Source organism: Budorcas taxicolor, chromosome 4 (assembly GCF_023091745.1).
Source record: "Budorcas taxicolor isolate Tak-1 chromosome 4, Takin1.1, whole genome shotgun sequence".
NCBI classification, from domain to species: Eukaryota; Metazoa; Chordata; class Mammalia; order Artiodactyla; family Bovidae; genus Budorcas; species Budorcas taxicolor.
In genome coordinates, this window is record NC_068913.1 from 25,298,450 (window position 1) to 25,315,956 (window position 17,507).

At 40.0% G+C, this 17,507-nt stretch overlaps 1 non-coding gene and 1 pseudogene across 1 annotated transcript; both read right to left on the reverse strand.

Annotated features, from left to right (window-relative positions):
• Positions 1-1,408: 1,408 nt before the first annotated feature.
• LOC128046878 (60S ribosomal protein L12-like) lies at positions 1,409-1,991 on the reverse strand (annotated as a pseudogene).
• Positions 1,992-7,758: 5,767 nt separating this feature from the next.
• Positions 7,759-7,861, reverse strand: LOC128047121 (U6 spliceosomal RNA). Its single transcript, XR_008199309.1, has one exon. It is a non-coding gene; the product is annotated as a U6 spliceosomal RNA (small nuclear RNA).
• Between the last annotated feature and the right edge of the window lie 9,646 nt (positions 7,862-17,507).

The following is a 17,507-nucleotide window of genomic DNA, read 5'->3' on the forward strand; positions in this document are numbered from 1 at the left end:
GTATAAAAAAATATATGTACAGATTCCTTTACTTGAGATATAATGAAAGGTCATTTTCTGTTGTATTGTAACATTGCTTTTAGCAGGATGAAAACAGAGATTATTAAAGTTAATGAAGTCTTAGTTTTAGAATGGAAAAAATCATGTTTATACACATCAATGAATTTATTTTCTGAATTCTAATGCTATACATAATATGTCATAGGAAAATAAAACCCCACAAAAAATTCAGATTATCATAATAAATCAAGTGTAGCCTACAATAGATAACAATGATTACAAGTAAATGGTTATTTTATAGACATATTTTCTGTTCAGGGAATGTATGAACTCATAATCCAGAAGAAATTATCCACATTATTTTTATTGTCAGGGAATGATGAAGATGAGTCTTAGACTCTGGTTTCTAGATAGTGTGATAATATGCAGATATTTTTTGCCAGACATTTGGTGAATAGAACTTTGATTGTAATGCCTGTTTTGAGATAACAAAGCACATGTGCAAATATCACTCGTGCATTTTCACAATCAGTGTCCCTCAGTGGTTTGCAAAAGGCAATTGTACCACCTCAGGAGAGTCAACTGTACTACTGAATTTTCAAAACTCTGCTGATTCAACTGTTAAACACAGCTATTGCTAGAATTAACTTACAGTTAAACAAGGTACATTAAAATAAAGTGAATAAATATGCAAATAAATGTCTTCTAATTACTACATTTTACTATTATCAAGAGCATTTCACTCCTCTCTTGGTCCCCACAATTCTTTCCTTCACAGTGTTATTTGACTTCTCTTTAGCTGTGGATTACTCTTAAGCTATTACCCTACAAAGACTGTCCCTCCTTCTCTCAAGAAATGTGCCCATCAAAGGTCACTTTATCACTGTAGCAGGGTTTTTCTGGGGGTCATTGTTAAATAAATTCAGGCTCATTGTCAATAGCATCTAGACAATTAGATTTCATTGAATGACCTAATAAATTCATCCGTGTTGTGCTTTATTATCCCAATGTTTCACATACTTTACATGAGGAATTGCATTCAAACCTCAGAATAACTCTACATACTAATGCCAATATTCTATACATGGGAGGATTGGGAAAAATAGAGACTCACTAGCTTATCTACTATTACAAGATTTGTAAACGGTAGATTCAGGAACCCAGCATTATTTGGACCCACTTAAACACAACAACTTGCATTAGAACTTTTTGGATGCTGCAATTAGCTAATTAAAGAAGAAATCTGTGATACTTGTGAAGAGATGCACTAAGCAATAACTGCTGATGATAAAATTTGGGGGGAATTTATAATAAGGAGTTTAAAGTCATTCTTCTGGATTTTGTTTTTGCTTTTTTTGTTGTTGTTGTTGTCAAATGATCCTTTATTTTTCTTTTTCCTTTGCAGTTCTTAACTAGTGGGGTGCTCCACTGTGCCACTGTTGATATCATCTATGATGTCATGAGGGTGGCGGCCATCAACATTGCAGCCCACAGACTGGGCGGTCCCAAGGAGCTCTTTAATGGTTCCAGAAACTTCTCTAGCTAGAGACTGATGCCACATCTGCCAGGCAATGTTGACAATCTCATCAGATCTCATCAAAAGTGATATTTCCATTGTGCTTAGTGTTTTTCTGCTTCTTTCTGTCCCTTGGTGGTTCCTTGAGGGCTTTGATCAGGGCAGAAGCAGAAGGTACCATCTCAATCTGGGCTTGTCTGTTCTGAATGGTCAGTTTCACTGCAATCCTCAGACCCTTCCAATCACCAGTTGCCTTGGCGATGTCATCACCGACCGTTTTTGGAGACAGACCCAGAGGGCTGATCTTGGGGACCAGGGCAGACGTGGCACCGATTTCCCCACTGGTGCACCTCAGGTACACGACTTTGATCTCTTTGGGGTCGAATTTAGGTGGCATGGTGGAGGCAGCTGGTGTCGGATGAACCCGGATTCCGAAGGACCGAAGAAAGTTGCACCTTTGCCGCCTCCAAGCCAAAAGCCGAAAGCTGGATTTTGTTTTAAATGGGATATTCATGCTACAATTTGATGTAGAATAAAATTTTTAAATTATTTGTTATGGGGGGACTTCCCTGGTGGTCCAGTGGTTAAGAATCTGCCTTCCAATACAGGGGAACCAGTTTAATCCCTGGCATGGGAACTAGGATCCCACATGCTTTGGGGCAACTACTGAGCTAGTGGAGATAATGGAATTCCAGCTGAGCTATTTCAAATCCTAAAAGATGATGCTGTTAAAGTGCTGTACTCAATATGTCAGCAAATTTAAAAAATTCAACAGTGGCCACAAGACTGGAAAAGGTCAGTTTTCATTCCAATCTCAAAGAAAACCAGTGCCAGAGAATGTTCAAACTACCACACAACTGCACCCATTTCACATGCTAGCAAAGCAATGCTCAAAATTCTCCAAGGGCTTCAGCAGAACATGAACTCAGAACTTTCAGATGTTCAAGCTGGACTTAGAAAATGCAAAGGAATCAGAGGTCAAATTGCCAATATCTACTGGGTCATATAAAAAACAAGAGAATTCCAAGAAAACATCTACTTCTGCTTCATTGACTATCCTAAGGCCTTTGTGTGGGTCACAACAAAGTGGAAAATTCTTCAAGTGATGGGAATACCAGACCACCTGACCTGCCTCCTGAGAAATCTGTATGAAGGTTAGGAAGCAACAGTTAGAACCAGACATGGAACAACAGACTGATTCCAAATTGGGAAAGAGTAAATCAAAGCTGTATATTGTCTCTCTGCATATTTAACTTATATGCAGAGTACATCATGTGAAATGCCAGGCTGCTGAATCACAAGCTGGAATCAAGACTCCAGGGAGAAATATCAATAATCTCAGATACGCAGATCACCCTATGGCAGAAAGTGAAGAGGTACTAAACAGCCTGTTGATGAAGGAGAAAGAGGAGAGTGAAAAACCTGGCTTGAAACTCAACATTCAAAAAACTAAGATCATGGCATCCGGTCCCATCACTCCATGGCAAATAGATGGGGAAACAATGAAAACAATGACAGACATTATTTTCGGGGCCTCCAAATTACTGCAGATTGTGACTTCAGCCATGAAATTAAAAGACACTTACTGCTTGGAAGAAAAACTATGACAAAACTAAACAGCATATTAAAAAGCAGAGACAAATTGCTGACAAAGGTCCATTTAGTCAAAGCTGTGGTTTTTCAGTAGTCATGTACGCATGTCAGAGTTGGACCATAAAGAAGGCGGAGCGTCTAAGAATGGATGCTTTTGAACCGTGGTTCTGGAGAAGACTCTTGAGAGGCCCTTGGACTTCAAGGAGATCAAACCAGTCAATCCTAAAGGAAATCAATGCTGAATATTCACTGGAAGGACTGATGCTGAAGCTCCAATACTTTGGCCACCTGATGCGAAGAGCCAGCTCATTGGAAAAGACCCTGATGCTGGGAAAGATTGAAGCAGGAGGAAAAGGGGATGACAGAGGATGAAATCATTGGATGGCATCACTGATTCAAAGGACATGAGTTTGAGCAAGCTCTGAGAGATGGTGATGGACAGGGAAGCCTGGCATGCTGCAGTCCGTGGGGTCTGAAAGAGCAGCAAAGGACTGAGCCACTGAACAACAACTGAGCCCACACTCCACAGCTGGGGAGCACATGGGCTCTGGAGCCTGCACACCATAAGCAGAGGAGCCTACTCAGAAGAGCCTGTGAGCTGCAACAAAATATCCCACACGCTGCAGCTTAGACCTGATGCAGCCAAAAAAATAAACATCACTGACTCGATGGACGTGAGTCCAAGTGAACTCTGGGAGTTGGTGATTGGACAGGGAGGCCTGGCGTGCTGCGATTCATGGGGTCGCAAAGAGTTGGACACGACTGAACGACTGAGCTGAACTGAATATATTTTTAAAGTATGTGTTTATTAAGTTCTTTTTGTGTGCGCTTTTGGATTTTCATGATCTGCTCATCACCTCCAGTAGAATTTAAGCTTGACCTTTGACAGAAAGTTTTCAGAAAAAAAAAAAAATCACGCACCAATTCTTGCAGAGAAAAATCAATATACCGTCTGTTTTCTTAACTATCACATTTTTCTTTAGGCCAGACTCCACTTGCTTTTACACTCATTTCTTAATATATTTCTATTTTAATCACGGTAATCTTTGTTTTAAACTGATTTCACTCCCCTTAAAACACACACACATGCTGCATAAAAACAAAAATTCGGGCGTCCCTGGTGGCTCAGGGGTAAGGAACCTACCTGGCAGTGCTTCAGTCACTGGTCCAGGAAGATCCCACATGCCGCGGAACAACTAGCCCCGTGTGCCACAACTATTGAGCCTGTGCTCTAAGAGCCCAGAAACCACAACTACTGAAGCCCACACACCCTAGAGACCCATGTTCGGCTGCAAAGGAAGCCACTGAAATGAGAAGCCTGTGCACTGCAACTAGAGAGAAGCCCCGCGCTCACCACAGAGCAGCAATTACTCAGCACAGCAAAAATAAATAAATACAATTTTTAAATATATTAATTAAAATAAATTTAAATCTACATTTCATAAGTTGTAGTCGATTCTGTATCTTTTTAATATGATATAGCTCAATGAGAGCATCCTCAATTCCCATTTCAAAACTATAAGCGTACAGTTCAGTTCAGTTCAGTTCAGTCGCTCAGTCGTGTCCGACTCTGTGCAACCCCATGAATCGCAGCACGCCAGGCCTCCCTGTCCATCACCAACTCCCGGAGTTCACTCAGACTCACGCCCATCGAGTCAGTGATACCATCCAGCCATCTCATCCTCTGTCGTCCCCTTCTCCTCCTGCCCCCAATCCCTCCCAGCATCAGAGTCTTTTCCAATGAGTCAACTCTTCGCATGAGGTGCCCAAAGTACTGCAGTTTCAGCTTCAGCATCATTCTCTCCAAAGAAATCCCAGGGCTGATCTCCTTCAGAATGGACTGGTTGGATCTCCTTGCAGTCCAAGGGACTCTCAAGAGTTTTCTCCAACACCACAGTTCAAAATCATCAATTCTTCAGCGCTCAGCCTTCTTCACAGTCCAACTCTCACATCTATACATGAGCACAGAAAAACAATAGCCTTGACTAGCCGGACCTTAGTCGGCAAAGTAATGTCTCTGCTTTTGAATATGCTATCTAGGTTGGTCAAAACTTTCCTTCCAAGGAGTAAGCGTCTTTTAATTTCATGGCTTCAGTCACCATCTGCAGTGATTTTGGAGACCCCCCCCCAAAAAAAACATTGTTTCCACTGTTTCCCCATCTATTTCCCATGAAGTGATGGGACCAGATGCCATGATCTTCGTTTTCTGAATGTTGAGCTTTAAGCCAACTTTTTCACTCTCCACTTTCACTTTCTTCAAGAGGCTTTTTAGTTCCTCTTCACTTTCTGCCAAAAGGGTGGTGTCATCTGCATATCTGAGGTTATTGATATTTCTCCCAGCAATCTTGATTCTAGCTTGTGCTTCATCCAGTCCAGCGTTTCTCATGATGTACTCTGCATAGAAGTTAAATAAGCAGGGTGACAATATACAGCCTTGACCTACTCTTTTTCCTATTTGGAATCAGTCTGTTGTTCCATGTCCAGTTCTAACTGTTGCTTCCTGACCTGCATACAGATTTCTCAAGCGGCAGGTCAGGTGGTCTGGTATTCCCATCTCTTTCAGAATTTTCCACAGTTGATTGTGATCCACACAGTCAAAGGCTTTGGCAGAGTCAATAAAGCAGAAATAGATGTTTTTCTGGAACTCTCTTGCTTTTTCCATGATCCAGCGGATGTTGGCAATTTGATGTCTGGTTCTTCTGCCTTTTCTAAAACCAGCTTGAACATCTGGAAGTTCACGGTTCATGTATTGCTGAAGCCTGGCTTGGAGAATTTTGAGCATGACTTTACTAGCATGTGAGATAAGTGCAATTGTGTGGTAGTTTGAGCATTCTTTGGCATTGCCTTTCTTTGGGATTGGAATGAAAACTGACCTTTTCCAATCCTGTGGCCACTGCTGAGTTTTCCAAATTTGCTAGCGTATTGAGTGCAGCACTTTCACAGCATCATCTTTCAGGATTTGAAATAGCTCCACTGGAAATCCATCACCTCCACTAGCTTTGTTCATAGTGATGCTTTCTAAGGCCCACTTGACTTCACATTCCAGGATGTCTGGCTCTAGATGAGTGATCACACCATCGTGATTATCCGGGTCATGAAGATCTTTTTTGTACAGTTCTTCTGTGTATTCTTGCCACCTCTTCTTAATATCTTCTGCTTCTGTTAGGTCCATACAATTTCTGTCGTTTATTAAAATACAAATATCAAGACCTCAAAGTTTCTGACTGTCTTGCACCCAAGGAGTCTATGTCATCATGAAAGTTGGGCAGTTGATAAATTTCAGAAGGAGACATGACCTGCCCACAGTTACATAGCCAATGAGTAATAAAAAAAAAAAGAAAGAATGAAAGAAGATTACTCTGTCTTTTGAAATTCCTTTCTCAATACTGTACCTATATCACTTGGCAAGATTCTTCTAACATTTGAATCAAGTTTCTTAATCTGTTGTTGTTATACTGGATTGATTCATCAAAACTAGCCACTTTATATTTTTCATCAGACAGAAATAGTGGAAAAATGTTTCCAAATAAAATAGTTTGTTTCTAACATGCAAGAAATAATAGGTTACAACCTAAGAGAATATTTAAATAATATTGTATTTTTTTAAAATTAAAAAAATTCACATAGTGAGACTGTTGTTAAGACAAGTGATTAACAAAAAAAGGCAGAAAGTCTGAAGAAAGAATTATCTGTTGTATACAGTTTCAAGAACTAGTAGAAGAGCAAAATTCTAATTTTTATAGTGAGTCATCTTCTTATTTTTACTAAGCATCTTTATAATGTTTCAGTTTGTTATGCTTAAACCTAAAAAGTATAAGGTCTGTTTAGGTATCTAAGAGCCTAGCAACAAGAATATTGTTTTAAGCCATTTGTCACTTTGCTTGTAAAACAATTTCCTTTACAAAAACAAAACTGTTCTCTTATGAGTCTTTTAATTTATGTTTCTGTCATTCCACTTGTTTCTAGGTGAATTACTGTTCAAATGTAAATTTCTACCTAATAATTTATTTTTGCATCCTTAGCTTTTTGAAACACAGAAAATATGTATACGTATATTTAACCACTATTCTTGTATTAATGAGATTTATTCTGAATACACTGGAGTCAGGTTAATGTAATTATATGATCGTATAATAGAATGTCGGAGAAGGCGATGGCACCCCACTCCAGTACTCTTGTCTGGAAAATCCTATGGACAGAGCAGCCTGGTAGGCTGCAGTCCATGGGGTCACTAAGAGCTGGACATTACTGAGCGTCTTCACTTTCACTTTTCACTTTCATGCATTGGAGAAGGAAATGACAACCCACTCCAGTGTCCTTGCCTGGAGAATCCCAGGGATGGGGGAGCCTGATGGGCTGCCGTCTATGGGGTCGCAGAGTTGGACACAAATGAAGTGACTTAGCAGCAGCAGCAGCATAATAGTATGTACTGAATAATCCACATAAGAAAACACTCTTCTTGGTTTATATACATAAAGCACTTTAAAATCAAACAAATCTGAAAATACATGTGGTTATCTTAATTTGTATCATAAATAGTTTATCATGTATCTTCAAATAGAAGTTCAAGAAAAGCAATTGCTGAAAGAGATATATTAGACATAGCTGAATGTACTCAGTTCCAGTATTTTTGTCCAATCATTTTTTTTTTTAATATGGAACACTTCATGAATTTGCTTGTCATTCTTGAGCAGGGGCCATGCTGATCTTCACTGCATCATTCCAATTTTAGTATATGTGCTGCTGAAGCAAGCCCTATCCATGCATCTCTCATTTTTTCTTTATTTTAGAGGGTTCAATAACTCCAATCAGTCCATTACCATTCATCTACGGCTTTCATTGCACAACTTTCCACATTAATTCTTAACCTTCCCCAGTCACTGGCTTCCACATAAAACCCGCATATTATGAAGACCCAAAGTGAAATATACTCCTCCCAAGGTCAAAATACTAAAGGGTAAAAAGTCATTTGTTTAACCAACACACCTGGAGCAATCCCCTCTATTAATAGGTAGTTTACAAATCTAAGTATAACATATTGACGATTGTATTTTCCTATCTGAAGAGAAACTTGCAAGAGAAGAAAAATAATTCTTGAGGTCTAGAAAATGTGGTTCAATAGGAAGACTGTATCAGAGTATCCAAAATAGAATAATTCTGAGATTACAAACATCCTAATGTCACCCTTTTCTATCTCCACTGGTTTTTTTCCTTAATCTGGACTGAAAGATTATTTACTTTAAATCCACTCATTATGAAAATTCATAACAACTCTTCCCTCTTATGTTTGTACTGAAATTTTACTTTTTAACTTCAAACTTTTCAGCATGCCATTTAAAACAGTGACTTGGCAGACGAATCCTCTAAATACCCACCCTCCATCCCACTGAAATATGCTAAGTCTCTGTATTAACTACAACATACAAAAATTTAACACTTTACTGGGTTAATTAGAATGTGGAGGACATTTCCAAATTGTAAATTCACAACAACAAACATGGGGTTTAACTTTCAGCAGCAATAACAGACAAGAAAATCTTAAAGTGTTTTATCTTAAGATAGTAATCAGAGATCAGGATGTTATTATAGGTCCCCCAAGTATCTGAAGAAGCTAACGCTTGCCATCTTAAGTTCAGGACCCATAGGAAGGTCCCAGAAATGCTTATCTAACTGACTTAGCATGTGGTACAGGAATCAGTGTTTTTTTTAAAAAAAACTCCACCAGTTATTCCTACCATGCAGCTAAGACTGCGAACTTCTCAGCAGAGCAAGGCTTCTTAAGGTGTGGTCCTTGGACTTGCAGCATGAACAGCACCTGGGGACTTGCTGGAAACATGGATTTCGGCCTTTCATACCAGCCTTACTGAGTAAGAGACTCTAGGGTTGGGACCCAGACATCTGTGATTTACTAAGCCCTCCAGATTGAGGAGCCTGGTAGGCTGCAGTCCATGGGGTCGCTGGCAGTCGGACACGACTGAGCGACTTCACTGTCACTTTTCACTTTCATGCATTGGAGAAGGAAATGGCAACCCACTCCAGTGTTCTTGCCTGGAGAATCCCAGGGACGGGGGAGCCTGGTAGGAGGCCATCTATGGGGTCGCAGAGTCAGACACGACTGAAGCGACTGAGCAGCAGCAGCAGCAAGCCCTCCAGATGATTCTGATGCTGCTCTAATGTGAGAAGCACTCTATCAGGGGATCAAAGAAGGCTTTTCTAAAGTTTCATCCATGTAGGGAATCTCAGATTTAAGTATGCGTGAAGAGAGAAAATGATGTAGATCTGCTTGTTCAAGTGAAAAACCTGGATGTCATCTCCGACTCTTCGACCTCCACATTAAATTGCTCTCTATGTGCCGAGATGCTGCACTTCTAAGCGACAACTGATGTCCATGGTGATGGCCATGACAAAGAGTCTTTTAGTCATGGGTAGAGAGCACTTCGGAGAGATGAGCACTGAGGATGAGTTTGGAGAAATACATTAAATATTAGGTAGAGAGTTATGAGGTGAGGCTGAAAAATAAAAAGTTATGCAAAGCCTTGCAAGGAGCACCAAGGTTTTGAGTTTTATCATATTACAGTAAGCTGTTAATTGATTTAAGCAGTGTAAAGATGAGATTTGCATTTAAAATAATCACTCCAGCCACAGAATTGAGAATAAACTGCAAGAACAGAGAGAGTGAAACTTAGAAGGTTAACAGGAGGCTCTTAGAGTCATTCTGGTAAGCATGGTGATTCCTTTGAATTACAGAGCTGGTGTCAAGATAAGTAAATGTGGACCTAGTTGAGACATTCTGGAGGAAGAACCAAATCCAATAATTACTTATATATTAGATATTTAGTTCAGTTCAGTCGCTCAGTCGTGTCCGACTCTTTGCGACCCCATGGACTGCTGTAGTATGCCAGGCCCCCTGTCCATCAACACTAACTCCCTGAGTTTACTCAAACTCATGTCCATTGATTTGGTGATGCCATCCAGCCATTTCATCCTCTGTTGTCCCCTTCTCTTCCCACCTTCAATCCTTCCCAGCATCAAGGTCTTTCAAATGAGTCATTTCTTCGCATCAGTGTCCAAAGTATTGGAGTTTCGGCTTCAGCATCAGTCCTTCCAATGACTATTCAGGACTGATTTCCTTTAGGATGGACTGGATGGATCTCCTTGCAGTCCAAGGGATTCTCAAGAGTCTTCTCCAACACCACAGTTCAAAAGCATCAATTAGGTAAAGACAAAGGAGATAAGAAGAATATATAATAAAATATATTAAATATAGAATATATAAAATATGTAAAGTAGATGCCTACTAGATATCTAAGTGGGGATTATGAGTAAATAGTTGTCTACATAGGTCCAGAGATCTGAAGAGAAGTTTAGGTTCAGGATCAAATTTAGATGTCACTGGTATGTAAATATTTTTCCAAATACATAGAAGCTACAGGGAGAACACACAAACAGGAGCTGGTATACAGTTGAGTCTGAAGAAAGTCTACAATTAGAAGGTTCATTAGAGGAAGAGTGGCCAACAAAAGAGACTTAAGCCAAAGAGTCAGGAAGAAGTCTCAATAGGGCTTCCCACTTGGCTCAGTTGGTAAAGAATCTGCCTGCAATGCAGGAGACCCAGGTTTGATACCTGAGTCAGGAAGATCCCCTAGAGAAGGGATAGGCTACCCACTCCAGTATTCTGGCCTAGAGAATTCCATGGACTGTATAGTCCTTCGGGTTGCAAAGAGTTGGACACGACTGAGCAACTTTCACTTTCACTTTCTCAGAAGACTGTCAGGTATAAAGAAAACAAAGTGTCTGGAATCCTGTGAGATCAACTGCGATAAGTTGTTGAGACGTCAAATAAAATTAGAACTTGGAAGCACACATTTGATTCAACAATGAAGATAATTTGCAGGTGCCAGTCCAATGGAAACTTTAGGGCAGAAGCCAGATTTTTCAACTGCAGAGTGAAGAAGAGAAGTAGAGAGAACCCCTGTGAACAAGTCTTGTCAAAGTTAGTGCTTCACACAATACTGTTTGCTAGTTGGCTATACCCTAGATCAAAAAAAAAAAAAAAAAATTAAATAGTGCTTCACAATCTCTTTTGCAAGCTCAATTCTCTTTTAATTTCTTAAATCTTGGAATTCCACTCTTTGACTTTCATTCTACACACTTTTCATAAGTTATCAGAACTATACCTTTTCCATTAAGTAGAACTTTGACCTCAGAAATATTTCTTTGTATTTGCCTAAGTTCTTTCTAGAAATAGATTTCTATTATTAGTGGTGCTTCAACCTCAACTTTTCACCCCAAATAAACACATGTATACTTGATCATCCTCCTGTTTTCCCTTCTTCTGTGATTGGCATGAACTTCAACAAAGTTGCTCAAGTCAGAAACTCGGGAGTTATCTTTGACTTTCTAGTCTTCACCCTGACTAAGTACAGTCATCCATACAGCCTGTTGATTTCTGACTCCCTTAATCACTCTATCAAGTACTCTATTCATATGTCAGCCTTTGTTTCAATCCTTTTTTAAAATATTTTTTCAATTTACCTGCATTTTGTTTTTCCAATCTACAGTGCTCTTTCTCTCACAATTTATTCTCCAAATTAAATATATTCCATGAATCTAATCTGATCATCTTATTTCCCTTCCTTCCTTGTAACCAGAAGTCTATAGTTTTTTAGCAAAATGTGCAATTTGTAAAATATCACTATTTGACAATCTAGTGAAATCATATCCTACCACTTTCACTGTCATGCCCAATTCTTAAACCATAAAGCATCTGGTTTCCCAAAGCACTGTATTATTTCTGTTTGCTCTCACATGAACCCTTTCTTTTATCTTTAAAACTCTATCTTTTGGGCACACCATCAAAAATTACTTTCTCCTCATCTTTCAAAATTCAATTTAGGTATCCGGCTCTTGACTCTTTGTCACTAAGTCATGTCTGACTCGTGACAACCCCATGGATTGTTGCCCACCAGGTTCCTATGTCTTCGGAATTCTCCAGGCAAGAATACCGGAGCAGATTGCCATTTCCTTCTCCAGGGCTCTTCTTGACTCAGTGACTGAACCCGGGTGTTCTGTATTGCAGGGAGATTCTTTACGGTCTGAGCCACCAGGGAAGCAGGTATATTGTCCCACATTAACTGAGTTTTTAGCCCATTCCCCTTCCCAACCTCTGCTGTTGGGTCTCTTTCCCAGGCTTACATTGTTTCTATTATGGCACCTTTGCAAACTGTAATTGTGTGTTAACTTGTCCCCTTGACCACACTGTGAGCTCCTTTTTTCTGTGGCACCAGCACTTGTCATATAGGAATAATTCTGTTAATACTTGGAAAGGAAATGGGTAAATACTACATGTATTAAAAATGGTTGCTTTGCTATTGTATTAAGAGTCAAAAAGAATGTTGTTGGAAAATTATTTGTTTTCAAAGTAGGGTAAAATTATTAAGCCATGTACAATGGTTTAAAACAAAAAATGATAGTTGGAGACAGATGGTTTTGATTCAAAATCCAACTATAATGTAATAGTCAATGTCCTAGGAGAACCATTTAACCTAAGTTTGTCACTTAAGAGATTTAATGACCCTATAGGATGGTGTTATAGACTAAATGTGTCCTCCTCAAATTCCTATCATGAAGCAATAAGCCCCCAACTCCAGTGCGGTGATATTTGGAGGTGGGACATTTGGGAGGTAATTAGACATAGAAGATGACATGTGGGTATTGTCCCATGATGGGATCAGTATACTTATAAGAAGAGGAAGAGACCAGAGCTTGCTGTCTGTTTCTCCCCATTAGAGGATATAAGAAGAAGATGGCTGAATTCAAGCCAGGAAGAGAGTCCTCCTTACCTGGAAACCTAGGTGTTTGCACTGAGATCATGTACCTTTCAGCCTCTAGAATAGTCAAAAATATTTATTGTTTAAGCTACCCAGGTTCTGAGATTCTAATATAGAAGCCTGAATGAATTAAGACAATGACCAATATCATAGGATAGCCAGGTTTTAAATAAGATACTGCATAAGAAAATGATTTATGTTCTGTGTTGCTTTTAGCAAATATTGTCTACAATTTTGAAGACCCAGTTCATGAAGCTATTGAAGAGGCAGAACAAGGACCAAAAATCTAGGTTTATTTACTCTTAGTTCAATAGGTTTGGTTTGAGCATAGCACTGCTTGGATCTCCTAACCTTCCAGTGGGGCCATGTAGGCCTACAGAGGCCACAATTCATCCCTCTGACTGTAACTGGTCCTTTACATTTTCTCAATGTACTATACAAATGGTAATGTTTTGTAATTGTGCAGTGACTGCATCAAATTTAGATATCACTAGCGTACAAAACCAGCCCACCTCCCCCTTACTTACTGATGGTCTGTCCTGGTTGTCAGGCTCTGAGTGGTTTTAAAGCAGAACACAAACAGGATTTTGGACAGGGAGCTGTAACCCTGATGCTACTGGCTAGAGGCAGTTTCAATGTCCTTTGGAACCAAAGAGGCCCTGTTTATGGCTATGAAAATGGCTTTCCCACTACTCCTGCATCAGCTGCGTGGTACTTCAATGATACTGTCTAAATTATGAACACAAGGGTCAAATCTCCGAGTTTCCCTTGAAAATTTTGTTATATGTTGCTTTGATTACTTGCAAAGTAAAAAGTTGGCATACTTTGAGGGGCAATGACCTAGCCAAAGGATTTGCTGCCTGAAGGGTAGAGTATCTTAAAGTCAACAGGAGGAAAAAACTGATTACATACACCTTCAATGCCTTTGAGCCATCTGTAGTGGAGGCCAGTCCTCTGATGCCACAAACCCTCTATTTGGCAAAACTTAATGCTAATACTGAACAGGTCCAACTTTTCACTGGAGGATAGAGTCAACCTTCTTGGCTGAGAACGGGAAAGCCAATCCTATAAAAAGCCAGTCCTATAAAATTTTACTTCCTGGACTAACGGTGACTTATCTGGAAGGACAGTCAAGTTCGCTCAAAGAACCAGCCAAAGTGCTCCAGTTCAAACTCACTGACTTCAAAAAACACCTGAAATTCATCTCTGAACACTGCAAAGCAGCAGAAGGAGGAGGGAGACATTTAATGATATTGATGTGAACATGTAGCTTCAGGAATACCTAGAACTGCTTGTCTAAGAAGATGCCAGCTGGAAACAGAGTTCAGGAGCTGGGACAGAAAGATATGGTTTAAAACATCAACACCCAGTGAAAATGGAAGGCAGTGATAAACAGAACAGGATAAAATGTCTGACTGAAACTGTGCTAAGTTGATAGTCACAGATGATACACAGGATCATGAATATACAGGTAATAACCATGTAAGTATTTGCTGTACAAGCACTATAAGCAGAAGGCATATCTGAAGGTGGGCATCTCTTCATTTGACTTTAGGCCTTTAGAATGTAATTCTTTAGAAAGAATGATCACAAGTTCCATTGACGAAGCCAGTATGAGATATATATATCTTCTGGGGGACAATAATACCTGTAACATGGAAAAGTGATCATTTTAAGAGACAGATTAAAACTAACATTGGCAAAGCTCAAGTGAGGCTACTTGACACTTTTCAAAGACTTTTGAATACAGTGATTTATGTAAACAAATCTTCCCCAAATCAAAACTAGTTTTGCCTCCTCACAATGACTCTGATGCCCACATAGTAAGTTTGGTTCAGTTCATTCACTCAGTCATGTCTGACTCTTTGAGACCCCATGAATTGCAGCACGCCAGGCCTCCCTGTCCATCACCAACTCCCGGAGTTCACTCAGACTCATGTCCGTCGAGTCCGTGATGCCATCCAATCATCTCATCCTCTGTCATCCACTTCTCCTCCTGCCCCCAATCCCTCCCAGCATCAAAGTCTTTTCCAATGAGTCAACTCTTCACATGAGGTGGCCAAAGTACTGGAGTTTCAGCTTTAGCATCAGTCCTTCCAAAGAACACCCAGGGCTGATCTCCTTCAGAATGGACTGGTGGGATCTCCTTGCAGTCCAAGGCACTCTCAAGAGTCCTCTCCAACACCATAGTTAAAAAGCATCAATTCTTCAGCACTCAGCTTTCTTCACAGTCCAACTTTCACATCCATACATTATCACTGGAAAAACCATAGCCTTGACAAGACAGACCTTTGTTGGCAAAGTAATATCTCTGCTTTTGAATATACTATCTAGGTTGGTCATAACTTTTCATCCAAGGAGTAAGCATCTTATAATTTCATGCCTGCAGTCACCATCTGCAGTGCTTTCAGAGCATAGAAAAATAAAGTCTGACAATGTTTCCACTGTTTCCCCATCTATTTCCCATGAAGTGATGGGAACAGATGCCATGATCTTCATTTGCTGAATGTTGAGCTTTAGGCTAACTTTTTCACTCCCCTCTTTCACTTTCATCAAGAGGCTTTTTAGTTCTTCTTCACTTTCTACCAAAAGGGTGGTGCATCTGCATATCTGAGGTTATTGATATTTCTCCTGGCCGTCTTGATTCTAGCTTGTGCTTCTTCCAGCCCAGCGTTTCTCATGATGTACTCTGCATATAAGTTAAATAAGCAGGGTGACAATATACAGCTTTGACATACTCCTTTTCCTATTTGGAACCAGTCTGTTGTTCCATGTCCAGTTCTAACTGTTGCTTCCTGACTTGCATATAGGTTTCTCAAGCGGCAGGTCAGGTGCCTGGTATTCCCATCTCTTTCAGAATTTTCCACAGTTGATTGTGTTCCACACAGTCAAAGGCTTTGGCAGAGTCAATAAAGCAGAAATAGATGTTTTCCTGGAACTCTCTTGCTTTTTCCATGATCCAGCGGATGTTGGCAATTTGATCTCTGGTTCCTCTGCCTTTTCTAAAACCAGCTTGAACATCTGGAAGTTCACGGTTCATGTATTGCTGAAGCCTGGCTTGGAGAATTTTGAGCATGATTTTACAAGCATGTGAGATAAATGCAATTGTGTGGTAGTTTGAGCATTCTTTGGCATTGCTTTTCTTTGGAATTGGAATGAAAACTGACCTTTTCCAGTCCTGTGGCCACTGCTGAGTTTTCCAAATTTGCTAGCGTATTGAGTGCAGCACTTTCACAGCATCATCTTTCAGGATTTGAAATAGCTCCCCTGGAATTCCATCACCTCCACTAGCTTTGTTCGTATGACGCTTTCTAAGGCCCACTTGAGTTCACATTCCACGATGCCTGGCTCTAGGTGAGTGATCACACCATCGTGATTATCTGGGTTGTGAAGATCTTTTTTGTACAGTTCTTCTGTGTATTCTTGCCACCTCTTCTTAATATCTTATGCTTCTGTTAAGTCCATACCATTTCTGTCCTTTGTTGAGCCCATCTTTGCATGAAATGTTCTGTTAAGTCCATACCATTTCTGTCCTTTGTTGAGCCCATCTTTGCATGAAATGTTCCCTTGGTGTCTCCAATTTTCTTGAAGAGATCTCTAGTCTTTCCCATTCTGTTCTTTTCCTCTATTTCTTTGCATTGGTGGCTGAGGACGGCTTTCTTATCTTTCCTTGCTATTCTTTGGAACTCTGCATTCAGATGCTTATATCATTCCTTTTCTCCTTTGCTTTTTGCTTCTCTTCTTTTCACAGCTATTTGTAAGGCCTCCTCAGAAAGCCATTTTCCTTTTTTGCATTTCTTTTCCATGGGGATGGTCTTGATCCCTGTCTCCTGTACAATGTCACCAATCTCTGTCCACAATTCATCAGGCACTCTATCTATCAGATCTAGTCCCTTACATCTATTTCTCACTTCCACTGTATAACCATAAGGGATTTGATTTAGGTGATACCTGAATGGTCTAGTGGTTTTCCCTACTTTCTTCAATTTCAGTCTGAATTTGGCAATAAGGAGTTCATGATCTGAGCCACAGTCAGCTCCTGGTCTTGTTTTTGTTGACTGTATAGAGCTTCTCCATCTTTGGCTGCAAAGAATAGAATCAATCTGATTTTGGTGTTGACCATCTGGTGATGTCCATGTGTAGTCTTCTCTTGTGTTGTTGGAAGAGGGTGTTTGCTATGACCAGTGCATTTTCTTGGCAAAACTCTATTAGTCTTTACCTTGCTTCATTCCTCATTCCAAGGCCAAATTTGCCTGTTACTCCAGGTGTTTCTTGACTTCCTACTTTTGCATTCCAGTCCCCTGTAATGAGGAGGACATCTTTTTTGGGTGTTAGTTCTAAAAGGTCTTGTAGGTCTTCATAGAACCGTTCAAGTTCAGCTTCTTCAGTGTTGCTGGTTGGGGCATAGACTTGGATTACTGTGATATTGATTGGGTTGCCTTGGAAACGAACAGATATCATTCTGTCATTTTTGAGATTGCATCCAAGTACTGCATTTCAGACTCTTTTGTTGACCATGATGGCTACTCCATTTCTTCTAAGGGATTCCTGCCCACAGTAGTAGATAT